This window comes from Crocuta crocuta, unplaced genomic scaffold (assembly GCF_008692635.1).
Source record: "Crocuta crocuta isolate KB4526 unplaced genomic scaffold, BGI_CrCroc_1.0 scaffold78, whole genome shotgun sequence".
NCBI lineage: Eukaryota > Metazoa > Chordata > Mammalia > Carnivora > Hyaenidae > Crocuta > Crocuta crocuta.
The window spans coordinates 3036353-3059721 of NW_027532617.1; the positions used below are offsets into that span (position 1 = coordinate 3036353).

Below are 23369 nucleotides of genomic sequence, written 5' to 3' on the forward strand. Positions count from 1 at the left end.
TAGAAAAGAATAAAAATAATGAGGGATGCCTAGGTGGCTCAGTCGGTTGAGCATCCAGCTTCAGCTCAGGTCTTGATGTCATGGTTCCTGGGTTCAAGCCCTGTGTCAGGCTATGTGCTGACAGCACAGAACCTGAAGCCTGCTTCAGATTCTGTATCTCTCTCTCTCTGCCTCTCTGCCACTCACACTCTGTCTTTCTGCCTGTCAAAAAGAAACATTAAAACCATTTTTAATTAGAAAAAAGAATAAAAATAACAAATGAAACTTTGAGCAGATACTCAAGTGAGAGTTTGTAATTTGAGTTTAAACACTTCACTGTGTTTAAACACACAACAAGAGATCAAACATGTAGAATATGATAGAATCAAGAATCTCTACTATGTAACTTCCACATTGTACAAGTTATAATCCAAGTTACTATGCAAATGAAGAAGAAAGAAATTGTGACCCTGAGGTGACCTAGATGTTGGAATTAGCAGCAAATATATTTATAAAGTTTATTTATTTATTTTGAGAGGGAGTATAGAGAGAGCACACAATGGGGAGAGGGAGAGATGGAGAGAGACAATCCCAAGCAGGCTTTGCCCTGTCAGCATAGAGCCTGATGCTGGACTTGAACTTAATAAACCCTGAGATCATGACCCGAGCCGAAATCAAGAGTCAGACTCTTAACTGACTGAGCCACTCAGGTGCCCTAGCAGCAAGTATGTTAAAGCAGCTAAAATAGGGCACCTGGGTGGCTAAGTCAGTTAAGCATCTGACTTAGGCTCAGGTCATGATCTCATGATTCGTGGATTTGAGTCTGGCATTAGGCTCTGTGCTGACAGCTAGCTCAGAGCCTGGAGCCTACTTCAGATTCTATCTCTTCTCTCACTCTCTCTCTCTCTCTCTCTGACCCTCCCCTGCTCACACTGTCTCTCTCTCTCAGAAATAAAGAAAAAAAGAAAAAAAAAGCAGCTAAAATAACCATGTTCAGTAGGGTAAAGGAAATTATGCTGTCATTGTATGGGGAAAAAAAGGAAATTGTGGCAAATAAATGGAAAATACCAAAATTAAAATGAAAGTTCTACAGTTAAAAAACTATTGTATCTATAATAAAATTTTTAATGGATGAGACTAATAACATAATAAATATGACAAAGGAAAAATCAATGAGCTTGAAGACATATAAATAGAAATCATTTAATTTGAACCAGAAACAGAGGAAAGAGCAAAAGAAAAAGTTTTAAAAGGAAGGAAATTTAGACTCAGAACATATTCAGTAATATCATATCAAAGGTCTAATATGTGTGTAATTGGCACCCCAGAATAGGATAAAGAACAGGGTTTAAAAATAATAGTTGAAAGAACAATGGTAGAACATTTACCAAAATTTAGTGAAATATACACAAGTCTTGATTCAAGAAGCTAAGCAAACTGAGGCCATGGTATATATATTTTTAATCTGTTGAGTTCTTTGTCTTTATCAAATCACTTAATAAGCTCCCAATATTTCTGCCTCTCCCCAGTTCTCATCCTGCTACAACTTCCTTCTAATTGTATTGCTAAATAATAGCTATGACAGTGTAACCCCTTTTCTCAACCAGGCTCCATGGCTCTCCATTGCCCATGGAAGAAAATATTTTAATGGCAAAAAATTCTTCCTTTTCATCTTGCTCACATATTTTGTTTTCATCATTTTTTAAGAAAGTTTATTTTTTTGACTTTGTGTTGTTGGTACACCATATTGATTTAAACAACAACTATGCTTTCTGTTAAACTGTTTTTCTCTTACTTGTTAAAGTCAGATGTAATTCTCAAAATTTCAGTAGCTCCAAATATTCATTTTTTTTAGGGCAATTGAATATTGATAGAAACATAATTTACATAATATTTAAGACTTCTGTAATCAGTGAAGATATTTCCCCAGAGGGGACCTTCAGCTTTAAATGTAATGCTGTAGAAAGCACCAATTGTGAATGTAGGAGTAAATCAGAAAGCGAGAAGAGCTAAAACTTAATAAAATTGAAAATGAAGGCATTTTGTAAAACATACTTCAAAAGGAGTTTTCCTTCAGTAATTCTAAAACCACTTTAAGAACAAAGGATTTATCCAAATATAATGATTTATGAAATTATGTATTTGTAATTATTTAATATAAATATTTTCTTGAAAAGTATATAGTTTTAGAGTTTACTTTTAAAAATTATTTCCCTCTAGGGCACCTGGTTGTCTCAGTCAGTTAAGTGTCCAACTTGAGCTGAGGTCATGATCTCATGGTTCATGGGTTTGAACCCTGCATTGGGCTCTGTGCTGGTAGCTCAGTGCATTGAGCCTGTTTCAGATTCTGTCTGTCTGTCTGTCTGTCTGTCTCNGACTAAGCCACCCAGGCGCCCCATGTATATGGTGACTTCTGTCTTAGCAACAGAAAACACATTTCTTTGTCTTTTTTCTCTCTGTCTCTCTCTTTCTTCCTCCCTTCCTCTTTTACTCCCTCCCTTCTTCCATCTCTCTGTCCCTCGTGTGTGTGTGTGTGTGTGTATGTGTGTGTGTGTGTGTGTGTGTGTGTGTGTGTGTATTCAAGTATGTGGTTATTATTTAGCATAGTTTTGGCTATAGTTAATTAGTAAACATGATAGAGGTATTTTAAAAGTGACCACATTGGGCACATTTCCATCAAATGGATCCTTTGGGGGAACTTCAAATTCCCTAGGAATGTGAATCTGGGCAATTTGAGAATACAGAGAATATGCTTGTTCTTTCTGTCAAAGATAAAAGTCACTGCAGGAAGAGTCCAAATGACAGACTATGAGAAAAAGGACAAACAGTAGCCAAAATGGTATAGAAATCATCAAGTCTTGTCTACAAAAGAGAACACACATGACCTAATCTTACTACCTCATTTGCAGTGCAAAAGCATAGGCTATAAGAACGAAAGACAGACTTGAATGTTTAGGTTATAAGAAGTTGGGTGCTTCATTCTACTTCTTTAGAAATATAATACCCCCAATTCCATTTAATTTATTTCACATCAAGATGCAACAGAATGGTATAGTGGATAAGCATGAGAGTTTTAGTCAGGAAACATGGACTTGAATCCACCATATAGTAATCTTGTGAATTTTGGCAAATTGCCTGACATTTCTGAGCTCCGGTTTCCTAATCTATCAAGTGAAGAAAATAGTAATCCCTTCCAGTTTGTTAGGCTAAATTGTAATAATGTATGTAATTTTGTCCATTGTGTGTTTTGTGAATTTAAACATGTATCACATCTACTCTTATTTTCCCTTTTGCCAGCTCCAAGATGCCTGTTTCCTTCTAGAGGAATGCTGAGAGGCAAAGTATTTCCTTTCTGCCATGGGATGTAAACATCTAAGGTATCAATAAATCACTTTGGTCAAAAACACTAAAAATGACCTTTTAATTTGCTCTTGAGAAATTATTGTAATTTTTGTCATATAGACATATGATCAAATAATAAGTATAAAAATGCAGAATAAATATATTAGAGAAGTGTGTCAAGAGTAACTACTTAAAGTGTCATTTACTATTCTGGACTTTGTGACTGTTGCAATATTTGCCAGTCTTTCAATTTTAAAAAATTATTTTTTTGCCTTTTTCTCATTGATGAATATTCATATTTCATAGCTAATATTGTATTAATAGTTTGAATTAGTGTCAGGCTAAATAAATCCTGCATCAGTCTCCTTTTGGAAGCAAAAGATTTTCCTTATGGGAAAGATAAAACTCCTTTTTGGTCTAGGGAGAGTTTATTATCTTCTTTGATCTTTTGTGTCCTCATTGGTAAAATTGCAAAATAGTCTCTTATCACTTTACAGATTTGATGTCCGAATACTTGAAAAAATAAATGGAAACTTTAAATCATTCAGTACATGCTAATTATAACTTGTGGTGAGGCTTAGATTCAAATCTCTGATTAATTACTTCAGACACTGGCAGAAGAGCATGGAAATAAGGGGAATGCATCATCTCATATTGAAACAATACAAGATTCTTCTATTTTTAGATGGCTCATATGGCTCACTTGCTGGGACACAAGAATCATGAGTTGATTTTGTAGTACTGGACTTCTGCTAATTCTTCTATACTCTCTTACAATGATTGACATAAACTTGAGAGATAGGGCAGAATTACAGTCTGAGGTTATTAAACAGAGCTAAGTGTGTGGAGGGATATGGATTCAGTGTCTTCTAACCTAGATCATCAATCTTGAGTAATGGCAAAGAGATTTTGTATATTCAGATGAGATGTGTCATCAGAAGAAACTCACACATGTACTTTCTATGTAGAACTTGTGGCAGCAAGTTATTCAAGAGTCAGTAGCAGAAATTTCCTCAATAGCAGGTACATAGTAGATTTAAGAGGAGTGGCAAATACACTACATAGTCCATAAATTATTGACAAAGATTATATTGATTGGTATGTGAAAAATATTTATAAAGTTTATTTATTTATTTTGAGAGAGAGAGAGTGAGTGCTAGAATGGGGTAAGGGGAGAGAGAGAGTAGGAGAAAATCCCAAGCAGGCTCCACACTGTCAGCGCAGAGCCTGATGCAGGGCTTGAATTCACAAACCGGGAGGCCATGACCTGAGCCAAAATCAAGAGTTGGACCCTTAACCAACTGAGTTACCCAGGCACCCCTGGTATGTGAAAAATATTTAGATAACTAGTTAGATGCTTTAGCTCTCTTAACTTTGCAGCCTCTCATGATGGATTACACCTTGTCTTTATAGAATCTCAGATGTGGAAAGTAAAACCATTTGTTTGCTGTATCTCAGAATTATAACCTACTCTCTTAAAGACTAGTACCTTGTAAGATATTGATAGGTGTTCCTGCCTTGTAAAGCAGGTCATCATGTGGTTGAATGATCAGAATTCAGTTCAGCTATACATTTCTGTATACTAATATTGATACAAAAATCTCTGTCTCTGCCAACTAAGGGTCATTGTTTTGTCTTTTGGAATAACTTTACTCTCTTTTCCTTTGTCTGAAATGAGTTTTATTTATGCTGTAGTGGACATGATGGTTGTTCCCTTAGCATATATTCTCCCCCATCTCGTGTAGCAACCATGGTCTTTGGGTGAAGTTGACCATAGGTGGGCCCAGATAGTTCTAAGCCCTCACAGTTGCCAATCCCCAGTGCCCCATCTTAGTCCAGGTCACTGTCATCTCATTTCTGGTCTCTTACAATCAGTCGTCTCTTAACTGTGCTTTGCATTTCTCTCTGTCCTTATTAGAATCCACTCTCCAACAGCCCAGATGACCTTTGAAATCACTAATCTATTATGTTACTTCTCTGTTTCATTTGTGCACAAAATTCTACAGTTGTATTACATTCCTCTTTGAGTAAAATCTAATATGTTTTCATGGCTTACCAATTTTTTTCTACTTCTCCATACTTAGGTCATAACATTCCATGATTGGATCATTACTCTCTGGTCATATTAGCTTCCTTTTCTTCCCTCAGACAACTAAGCCTTTTTCTCTGTCTGGAACTTAGCATTTGTCTTTCTTTTACCTAAAAATCTCTTCCCATAGCAGTCTACCAGGCTAATCCATTCCCCTTCTCAGATATCAAATAAGGGTAATTGTTTAAGAATGCCATCACACACTAGTATCACTAAAGTACCCACCCCAAGGCACTCTGTTCTTGGTAACCAGTTTATTTCCTACATGTAACATAGCATAAGAAATAATTATCTCATGTATTTATTTATTTATTTTTGTTAAATACTTCCCCCAGTGTAATGTGAGCTGCAGCAGTATAGAGGCTATTTCTATGTTCATTACTGCTTTGAAATAAATATTTGAACAGTGGCTTGTATATTGTAACTGCCCAAAACATAATTATTAAATGGTGAATACATGAATTGAGCTTGCATGTAGGATGTTATTATTGTTCTTAGTCAGCAGCATTAAATAACAAGTATCAATTGTATATGATATAAAGAACAATGGTAATAGGAGAGACTGCTATAAATAACATGCCACAAAATATAAAAGAAACTGTTTTCAGTAACATCATCAGAGTAGCATTTAGTATGACATATTGAGATAATCACCTGTTCCATTTGGCTTTCCTGACTACTCTAGCCTATAATAATCTTTACCAGTCAACATTTAGTAGCTTTTGTTGAGTGTAGAGCTCATGTGACATTAACACAAACTGTTGTACAGTTTCAAATCAAATATAGTAACTTAAATGGCTGTCTTACTCATACTTTTTTTCATTTTATAAGAAAATGAGATATATGAATATCTTGCCTCTCATGAACTATCGTAACTTTGCAGAGGGTGATGAATATAGACAGTGCTAATAATTGCTTAGCAAACAGTAATTTCACCAATGCTCATTTATGAACTTATTTGACAAAACAAGTGTTTACAGTTTTTTGGAGGACCTGTCTACACCTCTTTCTGCCATAAGACCTCTTCAAGGAAAAAGGATTTTCATTTCTGGCTATGTCCCAGAGTCATCATTCCCTTCTTTTCTGGTATAGAAACCAAAAAAGAAAAAAAAGGAATAGAGGATAACTTAAAGTTCTTCATTTGACAAACATCTTTTGACTCACACTGGACATTGTGCTAGACTTTGGAGATACAGCAGGGAACAAACAGATGAGTTACCTGTTAGAACATCCATCTTAGCCAGTGGATACAAAAAGAAGCAAATAAACACATAAGTGATGAGATGGACAGATTTTTTCATATGTTTTGAAGGTAAATCTGAAATGGTCCCTTTTGTTGATGCAGGGGAGCCCAGGCTTTAATCAAATAATCTTATACATGTTGGCTTGTATAATAAAAATTGACCTAGAAGAAAAAGAAAAAAAAATCTATGTGGACTGAGTTTTTGAGCAGTTTTAAGGGGATCTGGGATTTAGGATGAGAGTTTTTGATTAACTGCTGCGTTTGTAAGTTACACTGAGAACAAGAGGGGGAGCACGAACTTCTGAATTGTGCAGTGTAATAATGAAAAATATTATTTTCTTCCTTTTTTCGGCAGAAACTGCCATAAAGATATAAGTTTCTTCTCAAATGTCTTTGGTTGCAGTAGTGATGTTCTGTTAAGTATGGCACAAAGCCTAAATAGGTTACATTGAGTTATTTCCTGCTTCGCATAGTGGCTGACAGGAAATATTCAATAAATTGCTCTGTATTCCCTTGTTTCATTTCCCTGGCTTTGACTGTGGCTTAAATAACCATTATTCCGTATATTTAAAAGCTTGCTAAGCCATGTCATAGAACCTTCCTCTGTTCCTCCCCCTGCCTTCTCGCCTTCTCTTTCTGCCTTATTGACATCCTCCCACCAACTATTCTCATTCCCTCCTTCCTTTCTTAGAAATACATATATCAAGCTCTTGTAGTGGACTGAGCAACATAAATTCTCAGGAACATTAAAATAGTAACTGGAATTTCTTCATAGATCTTACTTTTGAATCTTCCAAGGCCTTCCCTGTTTCTTTAAAACCAGCAATGACCTGTCATTGTCTCAAAGGTGTTATCACTTTTCCAGTAATTTACGTAGTTTGCTAAGGTTTCTCATAGCAAAGCTAAATTGGCAAGTCGGTAATTTCCAAAGACATCATTTTCTCCTTTTTTTTTTTTTTTAAAGATGAATGTATTATTGACCTTTTTTTCTCATTGGTTTGATATTTTATGGATGTGTCAATACGTCCTGTCTAGAAGATCTCAGGAGGCCTTCACTCCTTGAAACTGAACATTAAAACACTGTGCTCTCTGTATAAATGTTTATGGGTGGAATGGGGGAATCGGAAGAAGGTCCAATTTAATAAACTCTGACATTACAGTAGGCATTAGACTTAAAATATTTCTATGTATTAAACAATTTTCCTTTATAGAAACTTCATTTTACAGTTGAGGAAATGGAGGCATGGGAAGGTTAGACAATACTGAATGATCAGTTTAGGATCAAGTTAGTTTTTAAAAGGAGAAGTAATTTATCCCCCAATTTCTGCTCCAATTTTGTGGAAATAAGTATTGCTACGTTAATTATCTTTACATAAATATATTTGTTTAATAGTTTCTTAATAGTTTTTTGTGCTCATTCCTCATACATAGGTATGAAGAGCCTAGTTTATAAATTGTGTTCAGTTCTAAGAGGAAATGAAAAGGGGAAAATGATAAATATCTTTGCCTTGAGGTATCCTGACTCATCTGCCTTTAAAGTAGATCCTGTTAAAAATGTTTCAGCATGTCTGTGTATGTGTGTGTTTCATTGTGGTGACCTCAAGAAATGTGGACTCCATAAACTCTTCAAGTGCTTCCTTTAAATGTTTAGCAATATGTAAATAAATGCACAGAACACTATATAGAGAGTTGTTATAATTGCGTTTCAACAATAGCTTTATCCCTGTGTATGTGGTATTGAGTATACCATCTAACTTCCTAAACCTGTTTTCCATTTTCCTTATCTCTAAAATGGAAATGTTTTGATTGGAAGATACTGAAAGTTTCTCTAAGATTCTATTAAAGTGTCTGCTGTATCTAACTTCAATCCTACTAGCATCAGTTTAGGTCAAAGTTTCATATTAGTTTTTCAGTGGAAAGATAGGACAAATTATCTTTCTTTTAAAATTACAGCCTTAGGGGAAAAATAATGCATATAATTTTGAGAACAAGATTCTGGATTTGGGAAGGGAATATATTAATGAACACAAGCTATAATCAGTTTGGTCAATAAATATTCTTTTACTTGAGTGAAAGACAGTTTTGTGAGTAGTAAGCAATGATTTAAAGTTTCCAAGAAGACAATAGTAATTTCTTCAGCTGAATTGCCATAAAATTTTGTCCCAAGACTTGAAATTAAAGCAAAGCAATACATTATTCTACATTTTCTAGATATAAGATTAGCCTTGTTGTGTATCTGATGATTTTTAAAAGTGTGTAACTTAGAGGAAATCTAAATTAAGAGCTTTAATTCCTTGTATAAGCATTTCTCCTATTGGAAAGAAATCTTAGTCATTGTAGCAAGTAAATATATAGGACACATCTCAGTCCCAGTTCAGCTTGAACTTAGTGTTAAGGTGTTTGTTGTAACTATTACCTTTTTTTTCCTCCAAAATTTGGCACCATAAGTTAATTGTCATCAACTTTAAAGCCCTAGACTCTTTAGGATAGCAACTTAAAAACTAGATCAAAATAGATTTAAAACTAAACTTGCTTGATAAATATGTATAATTTTAAAAGGAATCTGAACATAAAATAAATATTAAAACCAATAAGGAAAAGGAAGAAAAACTTGGAATATAAACAGAAACAAATGAACCTTGCTGTATTTCATATGAATAACATAACTACACTGAAAGAAATAAAAAAGAGCTATGCAGCATTTGAAAAGAGTATTTTAGCTACAAAACTGCTTGCTGGATGTATAATAATTATAGAGAACCTTGTTAGTAAGGTTGTTTTCCTCAATGTCTCGGGTTAAAATTTCTGAAACATTCTCTGTGCATTCTAGGACTGTGTAAATAACCAAATATATTGTGGATAAAGGAATCAGGTTTCTCACTTTGGAGATAGAAGTGACAAATATAGACAGGAAAGCTAGAATAAATGCTTTGACACTGAAATGAAGTTGGAGCAATTAGTAGAAATTCATGATTTTCAATATATATATAGATGGGCATGAAAAATTTAAATGTACATATACATAGCGTGCAGTAGTAACTTTTATAGTACATATGTGTGTTTATCTATCTATCTACCTACCTATCTATCATCTATTTATCCATCCATCCATCTATCATCTATCTATCTCCTTTCTATCATCAAAATGTTGTCCCTTGTTAACTTCCATTGATGTTCCTTGCCTGTTCAGTTATTACCATGAAGGTTCAACAAATGGTGATTTTCTAATTCCATAATTTCTTCCGCATTTGTTATTGACTATTTGGCTTTTGACTATAATAAGATAGGAAATTCTATATAGATTCTGCATTCAACTTCTGTCCTCAGAAAGAGAATATGAATAGTAACATCCTAGTAGCAGTGAGCACACCTGATGCCTTTATCTTGTTTTCTACATACCATTCTCCACTAACTGTATGTAACCAGGGCTTCCTGAGAAAGGAACTGGCCAGCTTACATAGGTTTTATAGATTCAGGCAAGGATCATCAATATACAGTAAAATTAAGGTATACAAGTTTGACGAGAAATAGGATCTTTAATGATCTCAAAGTGTCTCCCCCAGTAATGACTCTTAATGGAAAAATCTGGCGCAAACTAACTTAGTGATCACAGTTAACATGGCCAATAGTGGAACAAACCACATCATGTATCTTCCAATATTATATAGATTGAGAAGAACACAATAGCACTTGTGTGGTTGGTTCTTCAGTGAAAAGGCATAATCTGAATATAATCATGAGGAAATACCACATGAGTCCAAATGAAGAGCCACTCTTCAAAAATGTCAAGGTTTACCACTCTCCCATTAAATAAAACAAAATAATAAAAACCAGGGCTCTTTAAAGAAGTGGTTCATTCAAGTGCTAGACCAGAGAATATTCAAGACAAGCCTGGAAATTCTTTTACAAAAGTGAAAAATATACAATGATAAAGGTATGTCAGAGGGACACAAGAGGCGACCAAAAGAGCTCCCAACAGTCAAAGGCAAAAACTTTTGAGCAATAAAATAAATAATATAGATTAGATAATAATCTAAAGTAAAAATAAATTTCATGAGTTCATAACAATATAAATAAATGGTTAAATAAATAAATACATGGAGAGAGTAGACAAATCTCTATATAGGAGAACTCTAAATAATATAGGTAAATACCCTACCCTTAAGGACAAGCAATACAGACCTGCCTGGGCTTATGATGGGGTTATGCCCTGATAAACCCTTTGTAAGTTAAAAATATCCTAAGATGAAATGTATTTAATACACTTTAATGTACCAAACATAATAGGTTAACCTAGCCTACCTTAAACATTCTCTAAACACTTACATTAGCCTACAGTTGGGCAAAATCGTTTCTAATAAAAAGCCTATTTTATAATAAAGTGTTGAGTATTTTATATAATTTATTGACTATTGTACTGAAAGTGCAAAATAGAATGGTTGTATAGGTACAGAATTGTTGTTAGTTTATGAGTTGTTTACCCTTGTGATCCTGTAGCTGACTGGGAGGTGTGTCTCACAGCCACCACCCAGCATCAGAAGAAAGTATTACATCACGTGTCACTAGCCCAAAATTTGTAATTCAAAGTATGGGATGCATACTCTTTAGCACATTCTACTGTGCTACTGAATGTGTATCTCTTTAGCATCATTGTAAGGTGAACTGTTGGAAGTCATAAGTCAGGAACCACCCATATAACTTTCTTCTTCTTAAGTATGGGTTATGCCGAGGAATCCTTCCCAAAGAATACCATATAAAAACTGTGTACATGTGTGAATGTGTGTGAGGGTACATGGCAGTCACTTTACAGTTGTATACTCTAATAGTGGAGAGATCTTACAAACACTGTCTTAGCCAGTGATAACGGTTAATATCACCAGTGATAATTCATGTTATTATGTAATATGTACTCTCAATATTATGTAATGTAATTTTACCTTTGTTTCTCCTTTAAAATACCCATTGCATCAGTGTAATTAGGCAACAAACATTAGAAAAACTCAAACTGAAGGACTCTGCAAAATATCTGACCATTATCTTCAAAATGGTCAGGGTCATCAAAAATACAGTAAGTCTGAGAAACTGTTATTATTTAGAGAAGTCTGAGGAGAAATGATAGCTAATTGTAATGTTTTATCCTGGAAGGTATCCTTTCTATCCTGGAAGGGTAGAAAAGGGACATTAGGTAAAACCTAATGAAATCTTAAAGTATATGCACATCTAGTTGATAATAATGTATCAGTCAAGCACTAATGGATCAAATCTGTCATACTAATGTGGAATCTTAATAAGGAAAACTAAGTACAGGACATATGAGAACTCTCAATCCTATCTTTGTAACTCTGTAAATCTGTAATTATACTAAAGTGACATTTGTTTTTAAAAAATATATGTCAATGTCATGAAAGACAAGGAAGGCTAAAGAACTTAAAGAATAAAGAGACATGTGGCACCTGGGTGGCTGACTTCAGCTCAGGTCATGATCTGATGGTTTATGAGTTTGAGCCCCACATTGGGCACTGTGCTGACAGCCCAGAACCTGAAGCCTGCTTTGGATTCTGTGTCTCTCTTTCCCCCCCCCTCCCTTCTCTCTCTCTCTTCCTCTCTCTCTCTCAAAAATAAATAAACATTAAAAATTAAAAAAAAAAAGACACACAATGCACAATTCTGGATCCAACTGTCTAACAGACTATTTTTTTTTTCCTTTTGCAGTCAATGGCACATTTAGGATAATTGGAAATTGGAAAAAATAAAACCAGTGATTTCTCTGGGATTACTTTAGGATGTGAGGCTCTAAACTCAAATCCAAGAGCAGGTTTCATGTGGCAGCCCTCACTTCCACTGCAGTCAATGAAAGCAAACACAAGTAGCCCCAATTTGCTTTCTAAATCACCACTTCTAGATAAATTCTTGATTGTCTTGCTTGCCAGTTCATCAGTGTAGCTCAGATTCCACAGAACACTTTTTAACTTTGTTGCATTGCTGGAGAACTTCCCAAACTGAGAGTGCACTTCTCTTTATGAAGTCATCTCGTGTCCACAGGATTTTCCTGAGAGGAGCCTCTGTCATGATGTAGCAGATCTCCCCCACCTGATTTAGCCCTGGAGCTGTGGAAATGGGAGAGAAACAGAATTTAACATAGATAGTTTGATGGAAAAAAATGTTGTTTCTGAAGGCTATTTCCACAGAATCATAATGTGTAGACATTAGAAAATAGCAACAAGCAACTTTGATGATGTACTGGAAAGAAAAAAAAAGGATAAAAAGATAAATATTACATGCTGCATGCCCCCCACACACATTGGCTAACTCAGAAATAGGCTCACTTTAAAAAATGTATTCAGAAAACTAGGTGGTATTTTAAATCAGTTCACTGAAGATAATTCCTGCCTCTGTATTGTTCTCCTATCAGTATAACTCTGAGAACTAAATATGAAAGGGCAATCATACTATAGCAAACTAAATGGGGAAGAATACGTTTTTTAAGAAGTAGGTTAAACATGTTAGTTTCTTACATCACGGGTATTCAGAATTGTTTGAAATGTTGGGCAACACTACCCACTAAATACATTTCTCAAAAGAGTTCTTTTATTTCACCTTTAATCTTCATAATTGCTATTTGAAGGGTTGCCCAAAGCAATGCAAGAGTATTGCTCTGATGGAATAAATGCATGTAATTATTCCAGAACCTCACCCAGAGAGATATATAATTATTTGCCTGAACAAAGAGCCCTTGAAGGTATCAGTCTCTGATGGGAACGAAAGGAGAGCCACCCTCCAGGTAAGCACCAGACTGGACCCACCTCTGAATCCAGTGCTTTCTCTTCTTCCACCGAGTAGTGTCTTCCCCACAGGTTCTCTGCCATCACTGAGGATATCTGGTCTTTTTAATCTTCTGATATCCTGTTTGATCGGAATACTTCCTTCTCAGAGGACTCCATGGGGAAAGATGGGTTATGTTTTAACAGGAAAAAAACATTAAGAAATATATGTGTTTTATGTTTATAAGAGATTGAAAGTGCAAAGTGTGAAATTTGTGGTAAGTTAGATCAAAATTAAATAAGGTAAACCTCCACTCTGGGTTTCATTGGGGTTTTTGGAGGCAAACCTTTTAAGGAAGCCCATTCTTGGTTTCCCATGTCCCCCATCACCAAACACAGAGCATGTAATATTATTGTGGCAGATAGTGAAAAGGAAGGATATGGGTGTAGGGTCACAGTCCTGAGTCTGTAAATGAGCAAATAACAGAGAGTAACACGCAGAACACAGTGAAGGTAACCAAAGCCAACTGCAGGCATCTATTAATTTCAAAGTAAACTTTGGATAAAATGAAAAAACAGCAACAAACAACTAAAGACAAATAATATAAAGTGGTTAGTAATGACAGTTGTGACCAAGAAGTCAGCTGATTTCAGCCTATATTCAAATAGTGGTTAATAAGAAGCATGTGAGAATATAGAAGGCAATCCAAACTAAGTTGAAAGTATTCATTTAACGACACAGATTGTACATGTATCAAAACCCTTTTGTGTTTTCTTTTGTTTTATATACTGCTCCTCAGTTTATGTAATTCAGGATACTAAATGGGATAGACAATTGTAGATTAGCTCTTGTCACATGCACTACACTTCCTTTCTAATTGTAAAGATTAAACTAACAAAAGTTAGTAAAAGATGAAAAACAAAAACTTTGTTCCCAGACTTTCAGGGCTGTGATATTGGCTGTGAATCAGATCTACCAATTAGTTGTGCTGCTGAAATTTAAAAGCAAGTAAGGAGGGAAGGTGGAAGCCAGCATCTCTGCTGGCAAGCAGGGTTATAGGTACAGAAGTCGAACCAGTTGAAGCATCTAGACTCCGTTTTCCATATTTTCATTGCTGGCTTTATGGTTTTCAAAGGCAGTGGTGAGGGACGCAGCAGAAGCCACTGCAGCCTCCTGATCTCTGGGTGATAATCCCAGCAAAGTTCCCGTGAACATAATAGGGCAGAGCTGGGCCCTGACTTCTTCATTCCATCAGGACACCTAGTGATTTGGCAGACCCAAGATTCCCTTCTTTCTTGTAATATCTTGGGCAGTGTTAAGTCCTGACTAATTACTACATTGCAACATATATGTATTTTCCCATATAGGATTCCATGTAGTATTTTCTAATTAAGTTTAGTAATTCTTACAAAAGTCCCTCTGTTGCCATCATAAAGACCTGAGCTTTTGAAAATCTTCCAACTATTAAAATTTATAAATATTCCTTTGGTAGGCTCTTAACTGATTATTGCTGTGGGATGTAGAGTGGGGAAAAATACATAAACTTCTCTTGTACAATTCCCTGTTAATCGGTACTTAAACGTTTTTAGATGAGCTCTCTGTTACAAAACCCTCTTTGAAGATACATCCAGTGCCAGATTTCCAGGCTTTGTAAACAGAACTAAAAGAGAGAATCATCTACTGAGTGTCAAAACAATATGTGCAATGGATTCACATGTTAATTGACCCATGCTAACTAGAGTCCTTATTAGTACATTTAATGTCTTTATGCAAATAAGAAAAAGGGACATTGTCAGACAAAACAGATTTGAAATAGATGCACTCAGGATGTAGAAATAATAAAAGAACATGCCTCTTCCTCCTGGTTGAAAAAATTCATACCATGGATTTTAGTTGCAGTTCGCCATCACGAAGAAATGCCCATTTACTGGTCATGACATACATAGCTGCTCATTATGGCTCATTTCTTTTTTTTAATTTTTAAATTTTTTAATTAATTTTTGAGAGAGAGAGAGAGAGACAGAGCAGGTGCAGGGGAGGGGCAGAGAGAGAGGGAAACACAGAATCCGAAGCAGGCTCCAGGCTCCGAGCTATCAGCACCAAGCCCAGTGTGGGGCTTGAACTTACAAATGGTGAGATCATGACCTGAGCCACCCAGACACTCCTCTTATGGCTCATTTAAAATGCCAGCAACACTGCCCAGAGTACAGTAGGTGCTTAAAATACTTACTATTAAGTTTGCCTTCTAAGAATCCAACAAATGAAATACGACAAAAAGTGGGAAGGATGTGCCTCATCCCTGTATCCTGTGCACATAGCTTGAGGTCTGATGTATATTTAGTAAATGCTTGATATTTTCCTTAAAATAGTCATGTTACTTTCAGAGTGTCTCTGGAAAGGCCTACCTCTATGAATAATGAGTCCCATTGGAAGAACAAGTAATACTGTGCTCTTTCTGGTTCTCATTTCTTTTGTGTTTTCTTTGGGTGCAAAATTGAGTAACCAGAACTGTGAAGGAAAAGTCAGAGCACCCTTCCTTTGAGAAGGTCATGTACATGGGCACACCTGACATTGGTGTGCTGCAATTAGGATCAAACATGAGGAATTTCATTTTTGTTTCCATGATATACACTCCCCATGTGTGCATGTGTATGTATGTATGTTATCGTATTCAGAGAATGCAGAGAAAGTGACATTTTTTTCCCAGCAGTATGTGTAGATCTTCTAGAATAAATCTACGATCTCTCCTGATCGATTTAGCACAACTAATTCACATGCTAATGTCAGATACCGTTCTACTATTTTATGGTTTGCACAGTTTTGTCAAGATGTGTGAGATAAAGTGTGCCTGGGTGGCTCAGTCATTTAAGCCACCGACTTTGGTTCAGGTCATGATCTCGCAGTTCATGGGTTTGAGCCCTGTGTCGGGTTCTGTGCTGACAGCTCAGAGCCTTCGGATTCTGTGTCTCCCTCGTTCTCTGCTTCCCCCCCCACCCCACTTGCGCGCGCACGCGCACTCTCTCTCTCTCTCTCTCAAAAATAAATAAACATTAAAAAAGTTTTAAAAATATTGTTATAGTTTTGAGAGTCTGATTTTTTTCTGCCTTTATTTGAAGAGTGTTGATGTTTGGGAAGTTTTTTGTTTATAGATTAGTTTGAATGCTTTTGTGCCTTGTTTTTAGTTGGTTTGGTCAGGTCTATAATAGCCTTTATTCTAGGACAAATCTAGCTCTAGTACTAAGGTTTTACCATTGTACAATCTCTGTCAGATGTATTTTGTTATGCAGTAAGCTCTGTTCATTCTGACTGGTTGCACTTGAACAATTTCCAAACCTTTGTATGCTCTTTGAATTGTTCACTACCTCTCTCTGGTAGTTCTCTTCTCAGCAAAGCTCTGGGTGCTTTACTCTCTCTTTTTTTTTAAGTTTATTTTTTATTTATTTTGATAGAGATACAGAGAAAAAGCAGGGGAGGGGCAAAGAGAGAGGGAGACAGAATACCAAACAGGCTCCAGCACAGAGTCTGATGCTGGGCTCAAACTCATGAACTGTGAGATGATCACCTGAGCCAAAATCAGGAGTCGGGTGCTTAATCCACTGAGCCACCAGGCGCCCCTCCAGGTACACAAGCATGATTCAGTGTTTGACCGATTCGTGTTATCCCTTATGCACAGCACTTTTAACCCCCTCAGACTGCAATTTATGTCTTGGTAATTCAGCAAAATCGCTGTGTCCTTCCTTCTTGTGCTGCTCCTCCCTGTGCTGCCCTCAGGAAAGTGAATCCTGGCATCGAACCAGAGCCTTTGTAGAGTCCATTTGATTTTTCCTCTTCTCTAAGGACTCAGACTCCTGTGATAACTGTTGTACAATGCCTATAAACAATTTCCCCCCATATATTTTATCCATTTTTCTATTTTCTTACAGCAGAATGGCAAACCAGTGTCAACAACACATCTTTAATGTCCCACCCTTTGATAAAGCACTGTGACCTCACTCATATGTTAGGTTCAGTATAGTCCTTTAACATTTAAATGAAGTAGCAGTGCATTCAGTGCGCATTTAATATTTATTATTGATTGAGGAGCTGGTTTCACTTCCATTTTCTACTGTAAGCCATTCATCCATTCAGGGAATGGACAGCTTAGTCTCCGGAGGTTTTGATTTCAAGCAGAAATAATTGTTAGATTACAATGTTAAATGTAGTTTTTCTCTAAAATGTTCAAAAGTAACTGCCTAAGACATATTCTCAATCTCCCAGGATTTACCAGACGCTAAGTCAAGACAAATTTATATTAAATTTTAATTTACAGATATTAATAATTTCATGCCCCTATCCCTCATTTAAGAAACCTTGTCTCTTGAAGATTTACCTTCCCCAAGTGCTTCTGGTAATCATCAAGGGTATTTTAAACTGGTCTTCAGTTTGTTTCTGCTTATTGTTCTTCTTTAGCCTTACAAAATTTACTTTCTACATTGGGAGAGATTCCTGCTGATTTACTTCTGAAAAAAAAATGTATGTATCTACTGTTTTATTTCCAGAAGGCAATGGGAGCTGAGTAGACATTACCTCACACTTTTGGTTGCTTGGGACACAAAAGAGTGAGAGCTTTTTTCTCTGAGAGGAGTTGCCATTACTTCTGCCCACCTTTGGGCAGTACTGCATACTTCAACACAGAACTTTGTCCTTGTTACGGCTTCCTCCTCATTCCCAAGTGTACTCCATCTAGTCTCCTTTATCAGTATGCTCTTTCAGATGATCTAATGGTTGGTCAAGTGCAGTTAGATTTTCTAATGGCCTCTACTTTTGCCCTTCATGATTTGTGACAGGAGCATTCTTCTCTCTCTGTGTGTTAGGCTTGGGTAACAGGAGTCCTACAGGGGAGCTGTTCAATCCAAACCTGGTACAAAATTTACACAGGTGTCTTTTTCAGTTTCTATTGTGTTATCTTTTTCTTCCCTTTATATGCTTCCTGTGTACAGAATACTGAATGGTAGATTTGGCTGGATTCTGAGATCACCCACTTTGCTGTTTACAGAACAAATATGGTTTTTCTTTTATTACTCTAAGCATTGTCACCCACCCATTTAATCTGACTTTTGTAGAGGTTCTGTTACCTAATATGTTGGTATATCTGTGACCCTCAGGTGTTAAAAGAGTTGAAAGCCTCCCCTGGAACAGGCCTAAAGGGATTCCTTACCTCTCTACCTCCACACCTGCATTATCAACATTTTTCAAACTCTACACGTAGGTTTTATCAGTTTTCATCCCAACCTAATAAGAATCTATTATGTAAGTCTAATGGCCAATTCCTAAGTATTGGAAACTCTTCTTAAAGCTGGTTTAAACTTAAATTGTCTCTGGGTATTATATAGCTGTGCCTTTTACTAGGGGACAACATGTGTAAATGTGGTCTTAATTTATTGCTACATGATTCTTTGAATACTAATGAATATCAAGATGGCTTCAGAAAGCCATATCCCACTTTGTATCAAATTGTTAAAAAAGCTGTTATAATTTTGATTCACGTGTTCGTAACAGTGGACACCAATGATTATACCTGGCTTTCCCTCGCTAATAATCAGCAACAGATTGTACAGAATGTATAGCTGCTGGGCTGCTGGGCTGGATTCCACCCAAGCACCACAGTTCTTTTTATCATGCTCTCCAACTCAGTGGCCCTTTTCCCAAGCAATTACATCAGTTCTCGTCAATTTTTCTTGGCAAATCTTGTATTTTCTTTTTATCACAGGCATGATTTTTTTCCTCATGGGATTGATGGAAATATGTTAACTGTTTGTGTTTAAGACATGAAACTTTTGCATAACCAATTCATTATCTTGATCCACTTCCTTTCCAATTCTATTTTGTAAAACATTTCTAAGCACAGACTGGTGATCACCTGTCAACATACATCGCAAAAAATATTAAATGCACTTACAAGATCATCTCAAATCTCAGATTGCAGGATGGTATGAAAGCAGTAATTGCCTTTTTTTCTGGAGTAAAAGTAAAGATCTGTTTTCCAATTGAAATGCTTTGAAAATTGATTTCATATTGCCAAGAATTTTACACACAATGTTATCACATCAAATGTGAAATAGTCCAGTTCTTTTAAACTGAATTATGGCATAAAATTTGGAACTGTTCCTAGTAGCTCTCAAAATTATTTCTTTTATACTGAATAATCTGAAATCTTCTATTGAGTGTCCCTGAAGTCTGTGTCAACATATATGCGGCCATCTACTAGATGGCCTTTTAGGAATATACATACATTATTTAATCATAAAACAAATATGTGTGATAGTTAGTGTTGGATTAGTCTAAATGGTTTTATAGACACACTTCCAAGAAAATATGTGAGTGATTTTAAAATGAAAAAAGTGTACTGGGTGTTCTGTCTAGCACATTCTCCCAGATTATCTCCACCTTTCATTGTCTTATGCTATTTTACAACTCTATAAGACATAGAAAACTGATAATATCACAACAGATCTTTACTTCTAGAAATGCAGATTATCCAGTGGAAACAGTTTATTATTGCTCTGTGGATATTGGCCAATTTTGCATTTATTAAATAAATTATTTTCAGTACTCCTGATTGCCTACATGTGTGTCTGTCCTTTGGATTCCCCCATAATCTAGTTGTGACATAGTTTTGGTTCCCTCATTATTTTATAAAATTAAATATAATTTATGATAATTATACATTTATATAATGGTAGTTTTAATTTTAAAAATTATCTTTGGGTAGATTCTAGTATAAATTTTTATTTTATGAAAGTATTTCAGTTATCAGTTTTTTGGTTGAAGGATTTCAGAATTTTTATGTCAACTTATCTGTCATTTGTGCTGACATCACTTTATCTGGGCTTATGCTTTGTCATAATGTTCCTTGTAATGCAAGACTGGAAGCTAGAAATGCCAGTAGAATATTTGCTTGCCATTTTTACTCAAATAACAAATAATAAATGTTAATTAACCATAAATATGATAGTATACTAACTGTGGTATAACATTTTTCTTGTCTTCATTTCTTAAAAAAATTAAATCAACAATTATACGAATACTCTTAGGACTGAAAAAGCTGACATAGCCAACCATGTAGGAAAATGGGCTTGGAATTCACTCAAGTCTATGCTGACTCAGCTTTAGAAACTACTACTTAGAAATATATTTACATTTAGTTTAAATTAAAATGTGAAAACACTTAATTGACTGCAATCAGTAAGAACCACTAAACTCTGAGGATACAAATATAAATAAGTGATGGTCCCTGTTCACAGAAAGCATGAAGCCTAGAACTAAAAGATAATAATAAAGATATCCTTCTTGAGTTTAGTACTGTATAGAAACTGAACAGCTGATCTAATGCTGTTTCTAATGCAGTTAGCATTGGTAAATTATAACTCATCTCTTATATTGAAAGATATCCAGCTAATATTACAACAAGTGACTAATGACTTCAAATGTAGATATATTTACCATATATTTGAAAATAGATTTACACTAAATGCTCAATACATGATTTATTCTATTTAACTATTGTAATAATAATTTCTTAAACATTTACCAAGTTACATACATTGTGTTAGGTAGTAAGTTTACAAAGAGTAATATGGCATAGATTCTCCCCTTACTTGAGTAAATATAAGTGTTGTTGTGTAAGGAGAAAAAAGAAACCTCAGTAATTAAGTATATGGAAATTATGTAGGCATTACAATAGAATTACGAACAAAAAATTAAAATAGCAAAGACAGAGCAATTGTTTATAAAAGTTCCACCAAGAGGGAAATGTTTGAACTGTGGCTTATGGAGGAATCAGTTTTACTTGGTCAGAGAAAAGAGTAATGAACATTCCTAGAAAGAACACTTAGTGTCCATAGATGCATGAGCAAGTAAATAATGCCCAGGCATACAGTGAAACATGGCAAAGGAGGTATTGGTGAGTCCAGGTAGTTGAGGGATGGAAAGCAAAGTGGAAGGGGCTAAAAGTATGAAAGATGTCTGGGAAATTAAATTGGTATCTAATTATGAAGACTGTTGTATCTAGTTATGAGAATTTGCTATAGATCTCTGTAAGGAATTATCTGTAAAGTAACAACATTCAATCTTGATTTTATATTTAACTATAGATGGAATGGGTGGGAGGATCTAATGGAGGTAGAGAGTAAAGAACGACTTTCTAGTTAAGAACTCTGATAATTATTTTATTTATTTTTATTGTTTATTTTTGAGAGAGAGAGGCAGAGAGAGAGGGAGACAGAGGATCAAAGTGGGCTCTGCACTGACAGCAAATAGCCTGATGTGAGTGAGGCTTGAACTCAAAAACCTTGAGATGATGACCTGAGCCCAGATGCAACCAACTGAGCCACCCAGGTGCCCCTCTGATAAATTTTTTTTAAAGTTTATTTTTATTTTTTGAGACAGAGAGAGAGAATGCATGTGTGCACATGCACGTAGGAGAGCAGCAGAGAGATAGGAAGAGAGAGAATTCTAACCAGTCTCCATGCTGTTCAGTGCAGAGTCTGATGAGCATTCAAACTCATGAACTGGGAGATCATGACCTGAGCCTAAATCAAGTTTTAGATGCTTAACCAACTGAACCACCCAGGTGCCCCTCTGATAATTTTTAATGTGCACATTTATTCTGTCTTTTGCTAAGATATCAACTCATAGTTTTATGTTATTTTAAAGAGAACTTTCTAGGCATGATATTAAAATAGAAGTCTTTGAGATCCCAGTAACTGAGACTTACACCTTCCTCATGACCAGCTAGCTTCCTTAGCAGCTCCTTACAGACATGTGCATTATAGTCATTCTATCTCAGAGAAAATATATACATAAGTAATTTACTCTGGGTGTAAGTTCACAAAATTCTTTATCTTTCCCATGGCATTTGCATTTGGAATATAATTTGAGTATAGAGCTAATATTTCATTTTGTGATATCCATGATATCTATAAACAACTTGCTTCTTGTCCTCTGGCATTTGCTGTTGCATGGCTGTTCTTGATTAATTACACTACCATCGCAATGGGAAGTGTCTCTATTACAAGGCAAGTGTGAGACCAAGAGGTGATTGGTTATTTTTTGTCGTTTCAACATTATAGATTTCCTAAATTCAAAATTTCATAGTAGTATACAACCTTCCATAACTACTTTGCTCAATGAATTGGTACAAAGCAGATTGTATATGTAAACATTGCATGGTTTGGTGATATTTTAGATTTTACTTTAAAAAATTGTTTCCAGTTTATTGCCAGCATATAGAAATATTACTAATTTATATATATTGATCTTGTATCCTGCATTCTTACTAAATTCGCTTTTTAGTTCCATTAACTTTAATTCCTATAAACTTCTTGGGAAAATCTATGTAGGTAATCAAATCATCTTAATTCTTCCTTTCCAATATATGTGAGATTTATATTTTTATTCTTTTTGCTCTGACTGGCTAGGACATCTAGTATGATACTAAATAAGACTGAAAGGGTGCACATCCTTTTCTTGTTCCCAGTCTTAAGAAGAGAGCAACCAATTTTTAAACCATTAAGTATGATATTCACAATAGTTCTTGTAGATGGTTTATCAGGATTAGGAAGTTCCTTTCTATTTCTAGTTTGCTTTGAGTTTTTATCATGAATAGGTGTTGAAATTCATGAATAGCTTTTTTGTATATTTAAAATTTTTTTAATGTTTATTTATCTTTGAGAGAGAGAGAGACAGAATGTGAGCATGGGAGAGACAGACAGAGGGAGACACAGAATCTGAAGCAGGCTCAGGGTCTGAGTTGTCAGCACAGAGCCCAACGCCAGGCCAGAACTCACAAACCAAGAGATTATGACTGGAGCCACAGTTGGACACTTAACCGACTGAGCCACTCAGGCACCTCCTTTTTTGCATATTTTGTATTATCATATGTTCTTTTCTTTTTTAGTCTGTTGATAGGGTGAA

At 35.5% G+C, this 23369-nt stretch overlaps 1 long non-coding RNA gene across 1 annotated transcript in view; it reads left to right on the top strand.

The window, feature by feature from the left end:
- The window catches only part of LOC144245207 (uncharacterized), a 331942-nt gene that overhangs the window by 27972 nt on the left and 280601 nt on the right, over positions 1-23369 (top strand). The window contains exon 2 of the long non-coding RNA XR_013339199.1: positions 3277-3356. This is a non-coding gene — a long non-coding RNA (uncharacterized LOC144245207). The remainder of the gene's footprint in view (positions 1-3276; positions 3357-23369) is intronic.